We start from the raw sequence: 19626 nt of genomic DNA on the forward strand, positions 1-19626 counted from the left end.
TATTATGGTTTAAAAATATCAAAGCCAGTTGATAGTGATGACGGAAAATGTTCATTGTCATTGTTCAATTTATGAAAGAAAAAAGTGTGTGCGTGTGTGTCCTCCAGCCTGTTTCACGTGTATCATCTGTGGTCTAGACTTCCTGCTGTGGCTGCCTGAGTATGTTGCTGTCTTCGGCCAGAAGAAGACCTCAGACTGAGTTATGACTCAGGATATTATAGAAGCAGAAAGTTTACCTACCTCCTCTCTGACTTGTTAACAACATTCCTGAAGTGCAAAATGACTCCAGACAGGGTTTGAGGCCCGGTATAAAAGACATGAGCTCCTCTCTAAACGTCAATACCTCTGAGTCACTGCTTCCTATAGAACACAGGTGAAAGAGCTATTCTTTAACCCTGGGGATAGTTAGGACAGTGAGGGAGAGTCTGTTCACAGCCCCTGCATCCTCCATTATTTCCAAGGACGCTGAGAGGGTGTTTTCCTGCCTGGAGCTGCTTGTGGTGGAGGATAATGGTCACTGACGAGAGGAGAGCTGGGATGACCAGTGCACCTGTTCACAGACGGCCAGCCAGCCTGAAAAATAGTCTTAGAATGGCACCAGTGGCCAGACAGGTCGTGAAAGGGCAAATTGTGGGACAGACAGGTTTGTATGTCAAGGGTCTAGTCTACAACAGCCTCTTGGCTGCTATGTGTCTGTGAGCTCATTGATTTGCACCCATCTTCAACAAATAGCCTAGCCTACTTCCACACACTGGGCTAACAGCTCTCCCACAGTGACGTTGGAGTAGCACTAGACCAGCGCCTAACAGGCAAACAGGAGCCTTGAGACGCATGCCATTAGCATCAGGCACCTCATTAAAGCAAATCAGATTTGTGGAAATGGCTTCCTGCTGACCCAGTAAGCTGAGGCAGTTGACAAACAAAGAGAGAGGACAGACTTATGGTGAGAGAACAGTCCAGAAAAAACAACAAGCCTTCTGGGTGGTTTAGCTGTATTCCCCCTGCCTGTCTGTTTAATATTTCACCAAATGTTCCCTCTTCCCCCACAACATAGCAACAGCAAAAGGAGTACAGATGGAGCCTTGAGTTCCAATCAGTGGCGGTTGGTGTCGTCCAACATTAGGGAGCACAATTAGTTTTTTATAACAATGGCCTTATTTCTATTACAGCATATTGGATGACATTCATATTCCATTCACCCAGCTCAATGTACTGTAACATTGCTTGGTTTAGGCTACTACATGATACTCACATTTTCCCTATACCCATCCTAGCCAACAAAGGAAAGTTTATAATGTAGGTGTACAGGTCAAGAGACAAATTGGAGTAATCAACGTGACAGACAGTGACAAAATCAATACAGCCTTGTACACTATTGCCTGCATCTAGCTGATCTAGCGTGAAATCATTAGTCCAAACAGTTGCAAAACGTTCTGTTTTACAACTGAAACTAAAGTTTCTCAAATTTCAGTTTTAATATCAAGTACAGTGAAATGCCTTTCTTGGAAGCTCTAAACCCAACGATGCAGTAATCAATATCAATGTAGTATAACATCCAAAAACATAAGGTAGAACAAAAATGCACAAGAAATAAAAGTAAGAACAGGAGAAAGTAAGCAAGCTATACTGTCTTACAAAGGCAAAAAGCTGTAACTACAAATTTGGTCAAAAACAATAACTGAAGTCAGATTTTGAAGTAAAAAAAAAGCTCACAGCACCAGTTCCAATTACATATTTGGGTGATTCTGCAACTGCGGGCACTTCTCTGTCCTCAGCGTCAATTTGGGGGATTTTATAAAAACACATCTATGTTTTTATTCTTTATATGTTAAGTTCACACTACAATCACCCCAGATTGTTTAAACACCTCTCTATCAAGTATTTTAGCTACTTTTCAGGTGTATTTTATACCTCAATGTTACGTTTTTTTTCCGGTGAAAGAGAGGAAGACCAAAATGCAGCGTGGTTATTCATAAACATCTTTAATGAAAGATGAAAATACAAACAGTTTACAAAAAACAATCAACGTGAAAAACCGAAACAGCCCTATCTGGTGCAACAAACACAGAGACAGGAACAATCACCCACAAAACACACAAAGAATATGGCTGCCTAAATATGGTTCCCAATCAGAGACAACGATAAACACCTGCCTCTGATTGAGAACCACTCTAGGCAACCATAGACTTACCTAGACTACTTCACTAAACCACAATCCCATTACCTACAAAAAAAACTAGACAAAACACACCACATAAATACCCATGTCACACCCTGGCCTGACCAAAATAATAAAGAAAACACAAAATACTAAGGCCAGGGCATGACACTCAATTTCAGTGTTTTGCCCTTGTCCCTGACTTTTAAGCTTCTACTATGTTTTTCTATGAGAAAACATTAATAACTACATAATATATTATGTTATCTACTAGAGAAAGAGTCAATTAAATAAAATTAGGGATGCATGATATATTGGTAAGAATATCGGAATCGCTAAAAATGATAGCATAGGCATCAGCCCGATGTCTAGTCACCGATGTGCAAAACCGATGTCAAAGCTGACGTGCATAACTATATAACGTAGGTAGATGAGGTAATGACGCCACAAAAAATACAGCGCTACACTTCGTAAACTAGCCCACAATGTCCGCGTTGTGCATCTATTTTGAAGTTTCAAATTAAGAAAACAAAAAGCCCATATGCAATGTTCTCTGTCGTGGATGATGTTGCCTTTCGCCGACTGGTCGAGCACCGGTACACACTACCAAGTAGGCGCTATTATTCAGATGTTGCCCTACTGGAGTTACACAGTATTGTTGAAAAGCACTTGCTAGGGGCGTCACTGCTATTAGCTTCCCGACTGACATTTGGAGCAGCGATGTCAGCGCCATGAGCATGCTGAGTCTGACAGCACAGTGGGTCGATGAGGAAAACTTGCAAAAGTACTCTACTAGAGGCTGTGAACAAGCGATTCGGTGGCATTCTCTCTGAGCCTCTTTACTGTGTCGCCGCCGTGCTCGATGCTAGGTACAAGGACTGCTACTTCGATGCAGACAAGAAACAGGGTTTACGTAAAATATTATATACACAGCTGGACAAGATGGAAATGGACACAGTGACAGTGCGCACCGAGGAAGAGAGGCCATGGAGCTGAAACTGCTTGACACGTATGACGAAATCCTGGTTGAGAATGAAACGACTGAACAAATGAACAACGAAACAGCACAGCAAGTAAGTGAAAGGAATAGGTTTTGATTATGTTTTACTGGGTGTGTGTGTGTGTGTGTGTGTGTGCGTGTGTGTGTGTGTGTGTGTGTGTGTGTGTGTGTGTGTGTGTGTGTGTGTGTGTGTGTGTGTGTGTGTGTGTGTGTGTGTGTGTGTGTGTGTGTGTGTGTAACCTTTATTTAACTAGGCAAGACAGTTAAGAATAAATTCTAATTTACGATGACGGCCTCCCCGGCCAAACCCGGACGACACTTGGCCAAATGTGCACAGCCCTATGGGACTCCCAATCACGACCCGGATGTGATACAGCCTGGATTCGAAACAGGGACTGTAGTGACGCCTCTTGCACTGAGATACAGTGCCTTAGACCGCTGCGTCCGTGTGTGTGTGTAAGTTAACTATTTAACTGTACTAGAATGCTTAAAAAAGGTATAGTTTTTTTTGTCAAGGAAAATATTGGATATCGATATCGGCCAAAAATGTCATATCGGTGCATCCTCAAATAAAATCTATATCAACATTTATTGTGAGTATGCCCTTTATATGCTCTTTTTTTTTACACAAAATATACCTGTCCTTTGGCCGTGGTGTCATTTCCACCACTGAGGGAAAATTCCTCATCATTAAAGTTTTTTCAAGAGAATGTTAATTTAGTTACTATGGAAACTTATTGTGACACTGAAACACGTGGCTGCAGCAGACAGTTGTTCAGATGTGATGTCCAGAACTTGAAGAAGTATATAGGTAAATATTGCTTGTGTAGAGAATATTTTTATTGTCAGTCATTTACAAACAGGCTATAATTTCTGTGATTTGTGGTATAAAAAATAGTTTTTAAGTATATTTTATGAATTTAGTGTAAACTATATGATATCTGTAATACTAGCCAAAGTATGCTAAGCAGTCTGTCATTTTTACGTTATTACATTAATATTTTTAACTTTAGGCTTATTTAATCATGTTTTCAATTAATTTAATCAAGAAAATGCTCCAAGGTGTGCACAAGTTGAAAAGTTAAGTAGTACTTATCTTTGTTTTTAGAAGATGCCACATAAAACAGCATAGAGGTCACAGACATATAGAAACTGTCACACCCTGATCTGTTTCACCTGTCTTTGTGCTTGTCTCCACCCCCCTCCAGGTGTCGCCAATCTTCCCAATTATCCCCAGTGTATTTATACCTGTGTTTTCTGTTTGTCTGTTGCTAGTTTGTTTTGTTTTGTGAAACCTACCAGCTCTTTTCCCCTTGCACCTGTCTGGTCTAGTTCCTGTTTTCTAGTTTTTCCCGGTTTTGACCTTTCTGCCTGCCCTGAGCCTGCTTGTCGTTCTGTGCCTTGCCACACCATACTGGATTATTGACCCCTGCCTGCTTTGACCCTGAGACTGCCTGCCGTTTTGGACCTTTTGAACCCTGTCTGGATTACTGACCTCTGCCTGCCCTTGACCTGTCGTTTTGCCTGCCCCTGTATTAGTAATACACTTTTGTTCCTTCGACACTGTCTGCATCTAGGTCTTACCTGAAATGTGATAGAAACAAAATGTTTAAAAAATCCTATACGATACCAGGAACTTCTGCAAAATGACAGGGAGAGATACTGGAAGAAAAAAGAGAAGGGAGAAGTGAAATCTATCTCTGAGCTTACAAAGTGAGAACAAAGAAGCAAGAGAAGGCAATGGAAATGCAACTGACAGAATAGAAGACAGAATTTTTAAAGAGAACAGTTGAAATGGAGACCTACCTATCAGGCAACACACCACCTCAGTCTCCAGATGACTTGCTGCCAGAACATGAGGCCAAAATACCTGCCCCTAACTTACCTGCCCCTGATGCACTCCCAGTTACCCCTTCCTCATTGTCTGCCACAGGAATAAGAAGTTGAATACTTGCTGGAAGGAAAAAGGTTGGAAGAGGTCGCTCAAAAACATACAGAGATCTATGCATGACAAATGTCAAACTTGATAAAGCTTTATGGAAAGCTGAGAAATACAAAGGAAGTGTGATCAACCGATGAAGAAAATGGAGAAACAACATTCCCTATAGACAAAGCAGCAAATGAAGGGAACTTCAAATAACTTGAGAAGGATTTTAATGTTTGAAAATGCCATCATTGCAGAGTTAAAGCAAACGTATCAAAAAATGTGTAGTGCCAAGGACAAACAAGTGGTTAAAAAACGCTCAGAGACTAAATCTGCTAAATTGTAATTATTCGCCTACCTCCTCATGCCTTTTGCACACAATGTATATAGACTGAGAAAGTATGGCCTGGGGAAAGCCGAAACAGGGAATTTGGATTTTCAGCAAAAGCAATGAGGGCAAATGAAAACAGGACAACAAGTCTTCAAAACTCCAGGAAAAAGCAGTGTAACAGAATTAACACAGTCACAGAAGAGAAAATATCTATATTCTATGAACGTGATGACATCATCGTAAAAAGGACACAATAACGAGGAACAAGAAAAAAAAGCAGAAGTGCTTCTTGAAAGGCATAATTCAGAACCTTTATCAGAAGTTTAAGAGGAAATATTCAGAGATTAAAACGTTTTACTATGAATTCTGCAAAATACGTCCTTTTTGAGTGGTCAAGCCAGTAGTCCAGGATAGAGACAATTTTTTTTTTTTAATTAATTTTATTTTACCTTTATTTAACTAGGCAAGTCAGTTGAGAACAAATTCTTATTTATTTATAAATGCTTCTGAAAAATCCACGCCAACCTCCAGTTCATGGCGGACAAACTACAGTACCACAAAGCGATCAGCTGCAGCAACATTGAGAACCTTATTGAGTCTTTTTGCGGTGAGAACATGAAGAAAGAGTGCATGTACAGAGTGCTCCCTTTGCCAAGCAAAAGAGCTTAAACATCTGACTTTGATGCTGGTGAGCAGACATGGTGGTTTGAGTGGGAAAATAAAAGCTGAAGCGAGAGAGAAGAAAATCAAAGAGGGAAACATGGAGAAGTTCACTGTAAAATTAAAAGTGTGTGGCACACTGCATATTCTACTGGAGGACTTCTCCAAAGGTTTGAAAGATAAGGTGGGGAAACACGTGTACAACATTTGACATCAACACTCCAAACTGAGAGAATTAAAAGAGAATCTGTGGTAAGAGGAAATCAATGTGCATATTGACTTTGCAGAGAACTACCTGTATAAATATACCAGTGAAATCCAGGCAGTTCACTTTGGTGATTCTCACAAGCAAGTGACCCTCCACACCTGTGTTGGATATACCACAAATTATACAGTTTCACTTTGCTCACTGAGCTCTTCTATGCAGGTGACCGACCTGCTATCTGGGCCCATCTCTCAAAAACACTGGCATACTTCCTTGAGCTCTGCCCACCGGCTACTTTTGGAATCTTAACAATGGATGTTCAAAATGTTTTCAAAAATATATATTTTTACAAAGCCATTTCCACCACACCTTGTCATTTCCACCACACCAATATTTTTGAGGTAAATTAGTATATTATGTATAATTGACATTGATTGATTTGTTTTAGATAGAGAAATCATATGGTTGTTATAATCTCACAAAAAGGTTGGGTGGAAATATCTTATTTTTCATGACAAATACATGTTTTCAACTGTGACAAAGGCAGGTTTAAGCAGTCAGGCATCATGTTGAATTATTAATATTAGGAAAATCTTGAAAATCACTTAAAATAATATTCTATATAATGTATAAGAAATGTGTTGTACATTAATTGTATGATATTTCATTTTCAACTAAAATCTGTAATGGCGTGATGGAAACAGCATTTGTCTATGGCTGTCTGAGAAAAATGGCAAAAATATATACATTCCTGTACAGTACGATCGCAGCCATTATCAAGACAATTATAATGCTGGTAAAATGGTGTTTTAATCATTTTTAATTTCTGAAATCTTACAGGGCTAAAGTGCCCGAAGTTGCAGAATCACCCATTTACAATGTGCAGGTAGATATGTATAGGTGTGTGGTGACTAGGCATCAGGATATATGATCAACAGAGTAGCAGCACACTCTTTTCAAATAATACACAATTTCTTCCAGAAAACTGTTGAAATTCAAAAATATTTTGGTATCGACATATGTATTATTATTATTTATTATATATTATATATTATATATTATGTATGTCTTGAACGAAACAAAAAAAATCGGAATAATTTACTAAATCTTAGCTTATTCCACAAAGAAATCCTAAAATGGCCCAAACAATATTATTGGCACAATCTAGAAGTAGTTAGAAATAAACAGATTCAAGCTGACCTTCAGACACAAGGTAGAACATGTTCCATTCACACCATACGTCGCAAACTCAATGAAAGCGGGTAATATGGAAGGAGACCCAGGAGGTCCCCCCTGCTGAGAGAAAGACATACGAAAGCCTGACTACAATTTGCCAAAACACACCTGAACATGCCAAAATCCTTCTGTGAGAATGTCCTGTGGACAGACGAGACCAATTAGAGATTTTTGGTAAAGCACACCATCTCTATGTTTACAGAAAACAAAATGAAGCCTTCAAAGAAGATAAAACCTTCCCTACATTAAACATATAGGAGATTCAGTGATGTTTTGAGGTTGCTTTGCTGACTCTGATACTGGGTGCCTTGAACGTGTGCATGGCATCATGAAGTCAAGAGAATATCAAGGCATTTTGTAGTGCAATGTCAGACGGAGTGTCACAAAGCTGGGTCTCCGTCGAAGGTCATGGGTCTTCCAGCAGGACAATGACCCCAAACACATTTCAAAAAGCACCCAGGAATGGTTCAAGACAAAACGCAGGACTGTTCTGAAGTGGCCAGCAATGAGTCCCATTGAAAACTATTGCTATTTAGCAGTCTTATGCAGTGATGCAGCCAGTCAAGATGCTCTCAATGGTGCAGCCGTATAACTTTTTGAGAATTTGAGGGCCCATGCCAAACGTTTTCAATTGAGGAACTTAAAGCTCTTGACCCGCTCTACTGCATCTATGGTTTTTGATTGGGGAAGCAGCGAACACTATGGGGACAACATCGCTGATGCATTTCCTAATGAAGTGAAGGAGATGATTAAGCTTGTCGATGTTATCGGCAGAGCGTCGGAACATATTCTAATCAGCACTAACAAAGCCGTCCTGTAGCATAATCTCTGATTCTGATTACCACTTCTCAACGGACCGAGTCACGTGTGCTTGCTGTTTGAGCTTCTGCAAACAGGAAGCAGGAGTAAGGAGTCATGATCTGATTTGTTGAATGGGGGAGGTCCTTGTATGCTTGCTTGTGGGTAGAGTAACAGTGTTCTAGGACTTTATCGCCACTAGTGGCGAAGGAGACGTATTGATGGAAGTTGGGCATCACGTGTCTTAATGACGGTGAAACTAAAAAGGACAACAAGAAAAGCAGCCTCTGGGTGCACGTTTTCCTGGTTGTTTATATCCTCATACAGTTTGTTAAGTGCCAGCTTGTTATTTTTCTTTTCCAGAGGTGCAATGTATACAGCTGTCACAGTAACAACTGAAAACTCCCTCAGGAGATAGAAAGTTCAGCATTTGACCATCAGGTATTCCAAGACGGGTGAACAATGGGTCGAGACTTCCACTGTGCTCGCATCAACACACCATTTGTTGTTGATGAAGAGGCAAACTCCTCCCCCGATCTATTTCCCTGGTTCCACTGTCCTGTCAGGTTGGTGAATGGAGAATCCATCGAGTTGGATAGCCATGGAGTTATCTTGTCCGAAAGCCATGTTTCAAAAAAGCAGAGAATATTGCAGTTACGACAGTCCCGTTGGTAGCAAATCCGCGATCATCCATCTTATCATCAAGTGGCCAATAGAATGGAGGGAAGAGGTGGCCAGTTTTCCCCTCGCCTTAATCTCGCCAGGACTTCTCCCCCATTGCCTCAGTAACACAGCCGTTTCCCCTTGGATACCCTGAGAATTGTGTCAGAATTACAGAAAGAGCCAAGGGCAGATGAGTCAAAGTCGAAGCCGAAATAAGGTAAGTAATCTGATGTTAAAAAGTTATTGTCTTCATAAGAAACGATAACGGATACATTTTGTTGAAATAAAGTAAATATAAACGCCAAAAGAATCACAAAATAGCAAAGTTGGGTTGGAGCTCACAAAACAGTTACCATACAGTAGTACTAACGGACAAATTCAGAAAGGTCCCTCCCTCCAGGTAGGTCCTGTTTACTTCTGTTTAAGAAATGTTTTGCAACAGAACCAGCGGAATGAATACACCCCTGATCACCAGCACACACAGTTCACTTTCAGAGCAGTCACATACTGCATCATCACTACGCTCATTTTACAATTCCTTCTTGCATCTGCGCGCGCTCTCCTCGTCTCACCTTTCCCCCCTCATTTGTGGACTTCAGTGCACAACAGCTATCTGTGACAAGGTGCAAAAACCTCTCCAAGTCAAACCCTTATATTGCAGAATCTCCACAAGAGATCTGGTGGAGTCTGAGGACAAAGTGAGGGAAATGATCTCTGAAATTGAAGATGGACCACAGGAAGATTGAGGTGGAGCGCGCCCACAGGACTGGAAAACCCACCACCAGGCCCAGGTGATAGGCCCAGGCCAATAGTGGTCAAGTTCCTGAGGTTCAAAGACAAGGTAGCTGTTCTGGAAAGAGCCAAGAACTTGAGAGGAACATATATCTTCCTCAATGAAGACTATCCTGAAGCTGTGCGCCAGAAGAGGAAATAACTTATCCAGGCCATGAAAGCTGACAGATCGCGTGGGGACATTGTATACATCCGCTATGACAGACTCATTGTTCACCCTTCCTCCCAGAAGCCTGGAAGGGATGAGAGAGCCAAGTCTATGGGTTCGTAGCCTCAACCCCGCAGCACACACATCAATTGATTAATGGACTGCTGAATGTATATATTTTTCTCTTGCTTTGTCTGCTCTTTTCAATATTATGTCGATCTCTGATAAGCTACTCAGGAAAGGGCTGAAAATAGCCCATATTAATATACAGTGGGGAGAACAAGTATTTGATACACTGCCGCTTTTGCAGGTTTTCCTACTTACAAAGCATGTAGAGGTCTGTACATTTTATCATAGGTACACTTCAACTGTGAGAGACAGAATCTAAAACAAAAATCAAGAAAATCACATTGTATGCCTTTTAAGTAATTCATTTGCATTTTATTGCATGACATAAGTATTTGATCACCTACCAACCAGTAAGAATTCTGGCTCTCACAGACCTGTTCGTTTTTCTTTAAGAAGCCCTCCTGTTCTCCACTCATTACCTGTATTAACTGCACCTGTTTGAACTCATTACCTGTATAAAAGACACTTGTCCACACACTCAATCAAACAGACTCCAACCTCTCCACAATGGCCAACACCAGACAGCTGTGTAAGGACATGAGCGATAAAATTGTAGACCAGCACAAGGCTGGGATGGGCTACAGGACAATAGGCAAGCAGCTTGGTGAGAAGGCAACAACTGTTGGCGCAATTATTAGAAAATGGAAGAAGTTCAAGATGACGGTCAATCACCCTCGGTCTGGGGCTCCATGCAAGATCTCACCTCATGGGGCATCAATGATCATGAGGAAGGTGAGGGATCAGTCCAGAACTACACGGCAGGACCTGGTCAATGACCTTAAGAGAGCAGGGACCACAGTCTCAAAGAAAACCATTAGTAACACACTACGCCGTCATGGATTAAGCAAGCGCACGCAAGGTCCCCCTGCTCAAGCCAGCGCATGTCCAGGCCCGTCTGAAGTTTGCCAATGACCATCTGGATGATCCAGAGGAGGAATGGGAGAAGGTCATGTGGTCTGATGAGACAAAAATATAGCTTTTTGGTCTAAACTCCACTCGCCGTGTTTGGAGGAATAAGAAGGATGGGTTCAACCCCAAGAACACCATCCCAACCGTGAAGCATGGAGGTGGAAACATTATTCTTTGGGGATGCTTTTCTGCAAAGGGGACAGGACGACTGCACCATATTGAGGGGAGGATGGATGGGGCCATGTATCGCGAGATCTTGGCCAACAACCTCCTTCCCTCAGTAAGACCATTGAAGACCCGAAACACACAGCCAGGGCAACTAAGGAGTGGCTCCATAAGAAGCATCTCAAGGTCCTGGAGTGGCCTAGCCAGTCTGCAGACCTGAACCCAATAGAACATATTTGGAGGGAGCTGAAAGTCCGTATTGCCCAGCGACAGCCCCGAAACCTGAAGGATCTGGAGAAGGTCTGTATGGAGGACTGGGCCAAAATCCCTGCTGCAGTGTATGCAAACCTGGTCAAGAACTACAGGAAACATATGATCTCTGTAATTGCAAACAAAGGTTTCTGTATCAAATATTAAGTTCTGCTTTTCTGATGTATCAAATACTTATGTCATGCAGTAAAATGCAAATAATTACTTAAAAATCATACAATGTGATTTTCTGGATTTCTGTTTTAGATTCAGTCTCTCACAGTTGTAGTGTACCTATGATAAAAATTACAGACCTTTACATGCTTTGTAAGTAGGAAAACCTGCAAAATGTATCAAATACTTCTTCTCCCCACTGTATGTAGCCTTAAAAATAAAGTTTAAGAAATCAATAACTTGCTAACATCAGATAACATTCATATATTAGCCATTTCTTAGACTCACTTAGATAATTCATTTTGATAATACATCAGTAGCAATACAAGGATATAACATTTATAGAAGAGACAGAAATGCTTATGGGGGAGGTGTTGCTGTATATATTCAGAGACATATCCCTGTAATGCTTAGAGAAGATCTTATGTCAAGTGTTATTGAAGTGTTGTGGTTGCAGGTTCACTTGGCACATCTAAAGCCTTTTCTTTTGGGGTGTTGCTAAAGGCTACCAAGTGCTAACAGTCAGTATCTAAATAATATGTGTGAAATTCTTGATAATGTATGTGAAATAAACAGAGGTCTTGGGGACCTGAATTTCTTGGGGACCTGAATATTGACTGGTTTTCATCAAGCAGTCCGCTCAAGAGGAAGCTTGTTACTGTAGCCAGTGCCTGTAATCTGGTTCAGGTTATTAATCAACCTACCAGGGTGTTTACAAACACTACAGGAACAAGATCATCCACATGTATCGATCACATTTTTACCAATGCTGTAGAACTTTGTTTCGAAAGCTATATCTGTACCCATTGGATGCAGTGATCCCAATATAGTGGCTATATCCAGGAAAGCCAAAGTTCCAACAGCTGGGCCTAAAATTGTGTATAAGAGATCATACAAAAGATTTTGCTGTGACTCATGTGGATGATATTAAAAATATTTGTTGGTCTTATGTGATAAATGAGGAGCATCCAGATGCTGCATTTGATGAATTTATGAAATTGCTTCTTCCAATTATTGATAAACATGCACCTGTTAAGAAACTGACTGTTAGAACTGTTAAGGCTCCATGGATTAATGAGGAATTGAAAAACTGTATGGTTGAAAGAGATGGGGCAGGAGTGGCTAATAAGTCTGGCTGGACATCCGACTGCCTTACTTACTGCAAATTGAGAAATTATGTGACTAAACTCAACAAAAAGAAGAAACTTATTATGAAGCCAAGATCAATGATACAAAGAATGATGGGAAAAAACATTGGAGTACTTTAAATGAAATTATGGGCAGAAAGACAAATTCAACTCCATCTTTCATCGAATCAGATGGCTTATTCATCACAAAACCATTTGATGTTGCCAATTATTTTAATGATTATTTAATTGGCAAAGTGGAAAAACTTAGGCAGGAAATGCCCACAACAAACAGTGAGCAAATATATTCATGCATAAAAAACAAATAATGATAGAAAAGGATTGCAAGTTTGAATTTTGTAAAGTTAGTGTGGGAGAGGTGGAAAAATGATTGTTAACGATCAATAATGACAAACCTCCTGGCATTGACAACTTAGATGGAAAGCTACTGAGGATGGTGGCTGACTCTATAACCACTCCTATCTGTCATATTTTTAATCTGAGCCTAGAGGAAAGTCTTTGTCCTCAAGCCTGGAGGGAAGCCAAAGTAATTCCGCTACCCAAGAGTGGTAAAGCGGCTTTTACTGGTTCTAACAGCAGACCTATAAGCATGCTGCCAGCTCTTAGCAAACTGTTGGGAAAAAATGTGTTTGACCAAATACAATACCATTTCTCTGTAAACAAATTAACAACAGACTTTCAGCATGCTTATAGAGAAGGGCACTCAACATGTACTGCACTGACAGAAATTACTGATGGTTGGTTGAAAGAAATTGATAATAAGAAGATTGTGGGAGCAATACTGTTAGATTTCAGTGCAGCCGTTGATATTATTGACCATAACCTGTTGTTGAAAAAACTTAAGTGCTATTGCTTTTCAACCTCTGTCATATCATGGATTCAGAGCTATCCATCTAATAGAACTCAAACCGTTTTTTTTAATGGAAACATGTAAAGTGTGGTGTACCGCAGGGCAGCTCTCTAGGTCCTCTACTCTTTCTAATGCCCGGCCACAGGCATTAAACAAAGCATGTGTGTCCATGTATGCTGATGATCAACCATACATGCATCAGCAACCACAGCTAATGAAGTCACTGAAACCCTTAACAAAGAGTTGCAGTCTGTTTTGGGATGGGTGGCCAGTAATAAACTGGTCCTGGACATCTCTAAAACTAAGAGCATTGTATTTGGTACAAATCATTCCTTAAGTGCTAGACTGTTTTGGCTGTTGAAGTTGAGGAGACCAAATTACTTGGCGTAACGTTAGATTGTAACCTGTCATGGTCAAAACATATAGATTCAATGGTTGCACAGATGGGAGGAGGTCTAGCCGTAATAAAGAGATGCTCTGCTTTTTTGACACCACACTTCAAAAAGAAAGTTCTGCAGGCTCTAGTTTTGTCTAATCTTGATTATTGTCCAGTCATGTGGTCCAGTGCTGCAAGGAAAGACCTAGTTAAGCTACAGCTGGCACAGAACAGAGCAGCACGTTTTGCTCTTAATTGTAATCAGATGGCTGATATAAATACTATGCATGCCAGTCTCTCTTGGATAAGAGTTGAGGAGAGACTGACTGCATCACTTCTTCTTTTTATAAGAAACATTAATGTGTTCAAAATCTCAAATTGTTTCCATAGTCAATTTACACACAGCTCCGACACACACACTTATCCCACCAGACATGCCACCAGGGGTCTTTTCATAGTCCCCAAATCCAGAACAAATTCAATAAAACGTACAGTATTATATAGAGCCCTAATTGCATGGAACTTCCTTTCATCTCATATTGCTAAAATAAAGAGCAAAACTGGTTTCAAAAAACAGATTAAGCAACACCTCGCAGCACAACACCTCTCCCCTATTAGACCTAGAATGTTTGTGTGTATACAGTGATATGTAGGCTATGTGTGTCTTTTTAAAAATGTATGTACAGTTGAAGTCAGAAGTTTAAACACACCTTAGCCAAATACATTTAAACTCAGTTTTTCACAATTCCTGACAATGAATCCTAGTAAAAATTCGCTATCGTAGGTCAGTTAGGATCACCACTTTATTTTAATAATGTGAAATGTCAGAATAATAGTAGAGAGAATGATATATTTCAGCTTTATTTCAGCTCATGATACCATCTATTTTGTGAAGTGCACCAGTCCCTCCTGCAGCAAAGCACCCCCACAACATGATGCTGCCACCCCTGTGCTTCACGGTTGGTATGGTGTTCTTCGGCTTGCAAGCTTCCCCCTTTTCCTCCAAACATAACAATGGTCATTATGGTCAAAAAGTTATATTTTTGTTTCATCAGACCAGGGGATATTTCTCCAAAAAGTATGATCTTTGTCCCCATGTGCAGTTGCAATCCGTAGTCTGGCTTTTTTTATGGTGGTTTTGGAGCAGTGGCTTCTTCCTTGCTGAGTGGCCTTTCAGGTTATGTCGATATAGGACTAGTTTTACTCTGGATATAGGTCCTTTGTTATTGTTCTGGGATTGATTTGTACTTTTCGCACCAAAGTACGTTCATCTCTAGGAGACAGAACGAGTCTCCTTCCTGAGCGGTGTTTACACTTGCGTACTATTGTCTGTACAGATGAATGTGGTACCTTCAGGCATTTGAAAATCGCTCCCAAGGATGAACCAGACTTGTGGAGGTCTACAATTTATTTTCTGAGGTCTTGGCAGATTTCTTTTGATTTTCCCATGATGTCAAGCAAAGAGGCACTGAGTTTGAAGGTAGGCCTTGAAATAAATCCACAGGTACACATCCAATTGACTCAAATTATGTCAATTAGCCTATCAGAAGCTTCTAAAGCCATGACATTATTTTCTGGAATTTTCCAAGCTGTTTAAAGGCACAGTCAACTTAGGGTATGTAAACTTCTGACTGTCACGCCTTGGTCTTAGTATTTTGTGTTTTCATTAATTATTTGGTCAGGCCAGGGTGTGACATGGGGTTATTTTGTTGTATTTCGTATTGGGGTTTTGTAGTTATTGGGATTGCGGCTGAGTAGGGGTGTAGCATAGGTTTGGCTGCCTGAGGCGGTTCTCAATCAGAGTCAGGTGATTCTCGTTGTCTCTGATTGGGAACCGTATTTAGGTAGCCGGGGTTTCACTTTGTATTTCGTGGGTGATTGTTCCTGTCTCTGTGTAGTGTTCACCAGATAGGCTGTAATTAGGTTTCACGTTCCGTTTGTTTTGTATTTGTATAAGTTATTTCATGTATCGCGATTCATTCATTAAAGAACATGAGTAACAACCACACTGCATTTCGGTCCGACTCTCTTTCAACAAACGAAGAACGCCGTTACACTGACCCACTGGAATTGCGATACAGTGAATTATAAGTGAAATAATCTGTCTGTAAGCAATTGTTGGAAAAATGACTTGTGTCATGCACAAAGTAGATGTCCTAACCTACTTTTAAAAAACTTTAGTTTGTTAACAATAATTTTGTGGAGTGGTTGAAAAATGAGTTTTAATGACTCCAACCTAAGTATGTAAACTTACGACTTCAACTGTAGTTCTGTCCTTGACAGTTCTTGTCTAATGATGTTCTGTATTATGTCATTCTGTATTATGTTTCATGTTTTGTGTGGACCCCAGGAAGAGTAGCTGCTGCTTTTGCAACACCTAATGGGGATCTTAATCGAATACCAAAAATACCAAAATAGTAACGATATAGTCAACTAACTAGAACTAACATGTTAGTAAACAACCCAATTGATGCATACAATCACGCAGTACAGTCTCCAGCATGCAGTATAGCAGTTACACAATAAATTAATAAAACTGAAAGCATTCTGTTTGAGTCAGGTTGCTGAGTAGGCTTAGTGAAGTTGAAGGTAAACTAAGGAGAAAAAAATACAACATATAGCTAGCTAGCTCTCTCGCTCTCTGCAACTTCTCCATTTTTGCATAAATTAATTTGTTCAAAACTGTTTAACTATTGTCTTTCTCTCTCATTGTGTCAACTACTCACCACACTTTATGAACTGCAGTGCTAGCTAGCTGTAGCTTATGCTTTCAGTACTAGATTCATTCTCTGATCCTTTGATTGGATGGACAAGACGTTCATTCATGCAGCAAAAGCTCTGATAGGATGGAGGACGCCCTCCGGAAGATGTCATAATTTCTGTGTAAGTCTATGGAAGGGGTGAGAACCACGAGCCTCCTAGGTTTACTATGGAAGCCAATGTACCCAGAGGAGAATGGAAAATAGCTGTCCTCCGGCTACACCATGGTGCTACACTAGAGTGCTGTTGACCGCTACTGTAGACCGTTATTGCAAAACAGTGTGTTTAATTTGGTTATTTGGTGATATTTATAGAGTAGTTTTATCTAAAAAGGATAACTGAGGAGCTCCATTGGTTCCAATGTTCCATAGTCACAAAGTGTCTCAGAGTAGGATTTGCTAATCTAGGACCAGTTTTTCCTATTGCATAATGAATAAGATTATATTGACAGGTCAGCACTCACACTATATGAATACAGGCCAATAAAAGTATTCCCTGACAGAAATTTAGGAAAATACAGGGCTAAGCTCACCATGGCTACATTAACTAGGCAGCAACAACAGCATAAAACACGATGTTTAAATGGCAATGGTATGGAGACAATTCTGAACACAATTTGCTGGATAGAATTTCAACCACTCAAAGAATGGCCCTTGTATGCAGCCACTAAAACTAAGATTCACTTTTCACAGAATAATTTAGGCTTAGTTGTGACAAACAGGGGAGAGAAATATGAAAAGCTGCAGGAATCTCTGCTATGTCTGTTCAAGTGAAATCCTCACACATACAGGATCTCTCTCACGATACAGTAGACAAAACCGTTCTTTAAGATTTCATCCTGTTTTCCTCCTTTGTGGATGTTTTTAACATGCGTCAATAATTCATTTGACTCTACAGGGGAATGTTTGACTTGAATAACACATTTTCAGGCCTAATCACTGCAATATTGTGAATGTTCAAGGCTTTGGCCGAGAAAAAAATAGACAGCAGAACACTAGAATGACAACAGCCCTGAGTGGCAGCCATGTTTTTTCCTCTTTTGTCTGCCCCTCCATCACCAAACTATGCATACCCTCCGATGTCCCAAACACACAGAAGCTCTGTCGAGACAGCCTGTACCATCCACCCTCACAGCTGAGAGAACAACGTGGAGGCCTACATTTTACCACCACCACCACTAGGGTAGCAAAAGGAGGGTATATAACTGGAAACTTTCTAAGTTTACCAGTAAACAACCAGAATTTCAGTATCTTTCAAGGATTTATGTAATATATCACAAGACATCTAGTGGCCCTTTTGAGTACTTCAGATTATCACAGGTGTCTGTAATAATCTAGCTCTCTGTGACTTTATCACATGTAAAATACATGAAATAATTAAATAAGATGCAAACATTTTTTTAATAGAATGACAAAGCTGTAAACCATCAATTTAATGAATACCATAGGTGTTTAATATGAGGTTTTAAGCATGAAATATCCTTAATATATATATTTTTAGAAACTTGTATTTATTCTACTGTCAATATGTATTTGTTGTCAATGTTTTGGCGTCAAACTGGTGGCAGTTATGAAAAAAGTCAATAATTGGAAGAGATGCATAGTTAATAAAAAATAATGACATTGATTAAATACTTTTTAAATGTATTAATTTATTTTCTTTTGAACCATACGGTCTATCAACTAGAAACTCATTGACAATATGGACACAGATATAATAAATTAATACTATAAATTAATTTTAAAAATTCATTCAAGTATAAATGACCAAAGTTACGATAGATTGCCATAGATTCTGTTAATTACCAAAATTACTGAAGATTTAGGTAACTTTGGTAAATTACAATTCGGCAGAATTGTTATATTTGTTTAATCTTTCATTTCCTGAGAGGTAAATGACATGGGACAAGCTGCCTTTTGGAGCTCAAAGTCCTGATTAAACATTGCTCTTATTAAAGAACAGTGTGCTTGAGTGTCACGTTCTGACCTTTATTTTCTGTGTTTTTGTATTTAGTTAGTATGGTCAGGCGTGAGTTGGGTGGGCAGTCTATGTTTGTTTGTCTAGGTTTTGGGAATTTCTATGTTTCGGCCTAGTATGGTTCTCAATCAGAGGCAGGTGTCATTAGTTGTCTCTGATTGAGAATCATACTTAGGTGGCCTGGGTTTCACTGTGTGTTTGTGGGTGATTGTTTCCTGTCTCTGTGTGTGCACCAGATAGGACTGTAATTTGAGTTTCACATTTCTTGTTTTGTTAGTTTGTTCATGTGTACCTGAAAGCATTAAAAAGTACCATGGAAAATTACCACGCCGCGTAACTCTCCTCTTGGAAGAAGAGGAGGAAACTCGTTACAGAATCACCCACCACAATCGGACCAAGCGGCGTGGTAAAGGACAGCGACGACAGCAGCAGCAGCAACAACAGCGGCCAGCATCAGAGCTGAATCTGGACTACACAACTTGGGAGGAGATAGATAGGGTGGCGGTCGACCCAGGGAGAGTGCCGGAGCCCGCCTGGGATTCGATGGAGCAATGCAAGGAAGGTTACAGGAGAATGAGGTTGGCGAAGCCAGCACGGCAGTGCGACAGGTACGAGAGGCAGCCCCAAATTTTTTTGGGGGCACACGAGGTGTGATACTAAGCCAGGTAGCAGACCTGAGCTCACTCGTGCTTATGATAAGCAGCGCATTACTGGTCAGGCACCGTGTTATGCGGTTGAGCGCACGGTGTCGCCAGTGCGTGTCCATAGCCCGGTGCGCTATAGGACAGCCCCCCGAGAGTGCCATGCGAGTTTGGGCATTGAGCCAGGGCGTAACGCAGTCTTGGTCCAGGTTATCCTGCGCCGGCTCTGCGTGCTGTGTCTCCGGGCGCTGGGAGGGTGCAGTGCGTCCTCTGCCTGCGCTCCGCTCGTACCGGGCAACTGTGGGAGTGGAGCCTAGGGGAGAGGTGCGTGTA

General features: G+C 40.6%; 1 protein-coding gene across 7 annotated transcripts in view; it reads right to left on the reverse strand.

Moving 5' to 3' along the window:
- LOC118367119 (protein TANC1-like) overlaps nucleotides 1–19626 on the reverse strand; it is a 266705-nt gene that overhangs the window by 189740 nt on the left and 57339 nt on the right. The window contains exon 4 of one of the 7 annotated variants that reach the window (XM_052493855.1): nucleotides 4654–5112. The exons of the other annotated variants lie outside the window; for them this stretch is intronic. The gene's annotated coding sequence lies outside the window, so the exon portion shown is untranslated. The remainder of the gene's footprint in view (nucleotides 1–4653; nucleotides 5113–19626) is intronic. 7 annotated transcript variants of the gene reach the window in all.

This window comes from Oncorhynchus keta, chromosome 34 (assembly GCF_023373465.1).
Source record: "Oncorhynchus keta strain PuntledgeMale-10-30-2019 chromosome 34, Oket_V2, whole genome shotgun sequence".
In the NCBI taxonomy this organism is placed as follows: domain Eukaryota; kingdom Metazoa; phylum Chordata; class Actinopteri; order Salmoniformes; family Salmonidae; genus Oncorhynchus; species Oncorhynchus keta.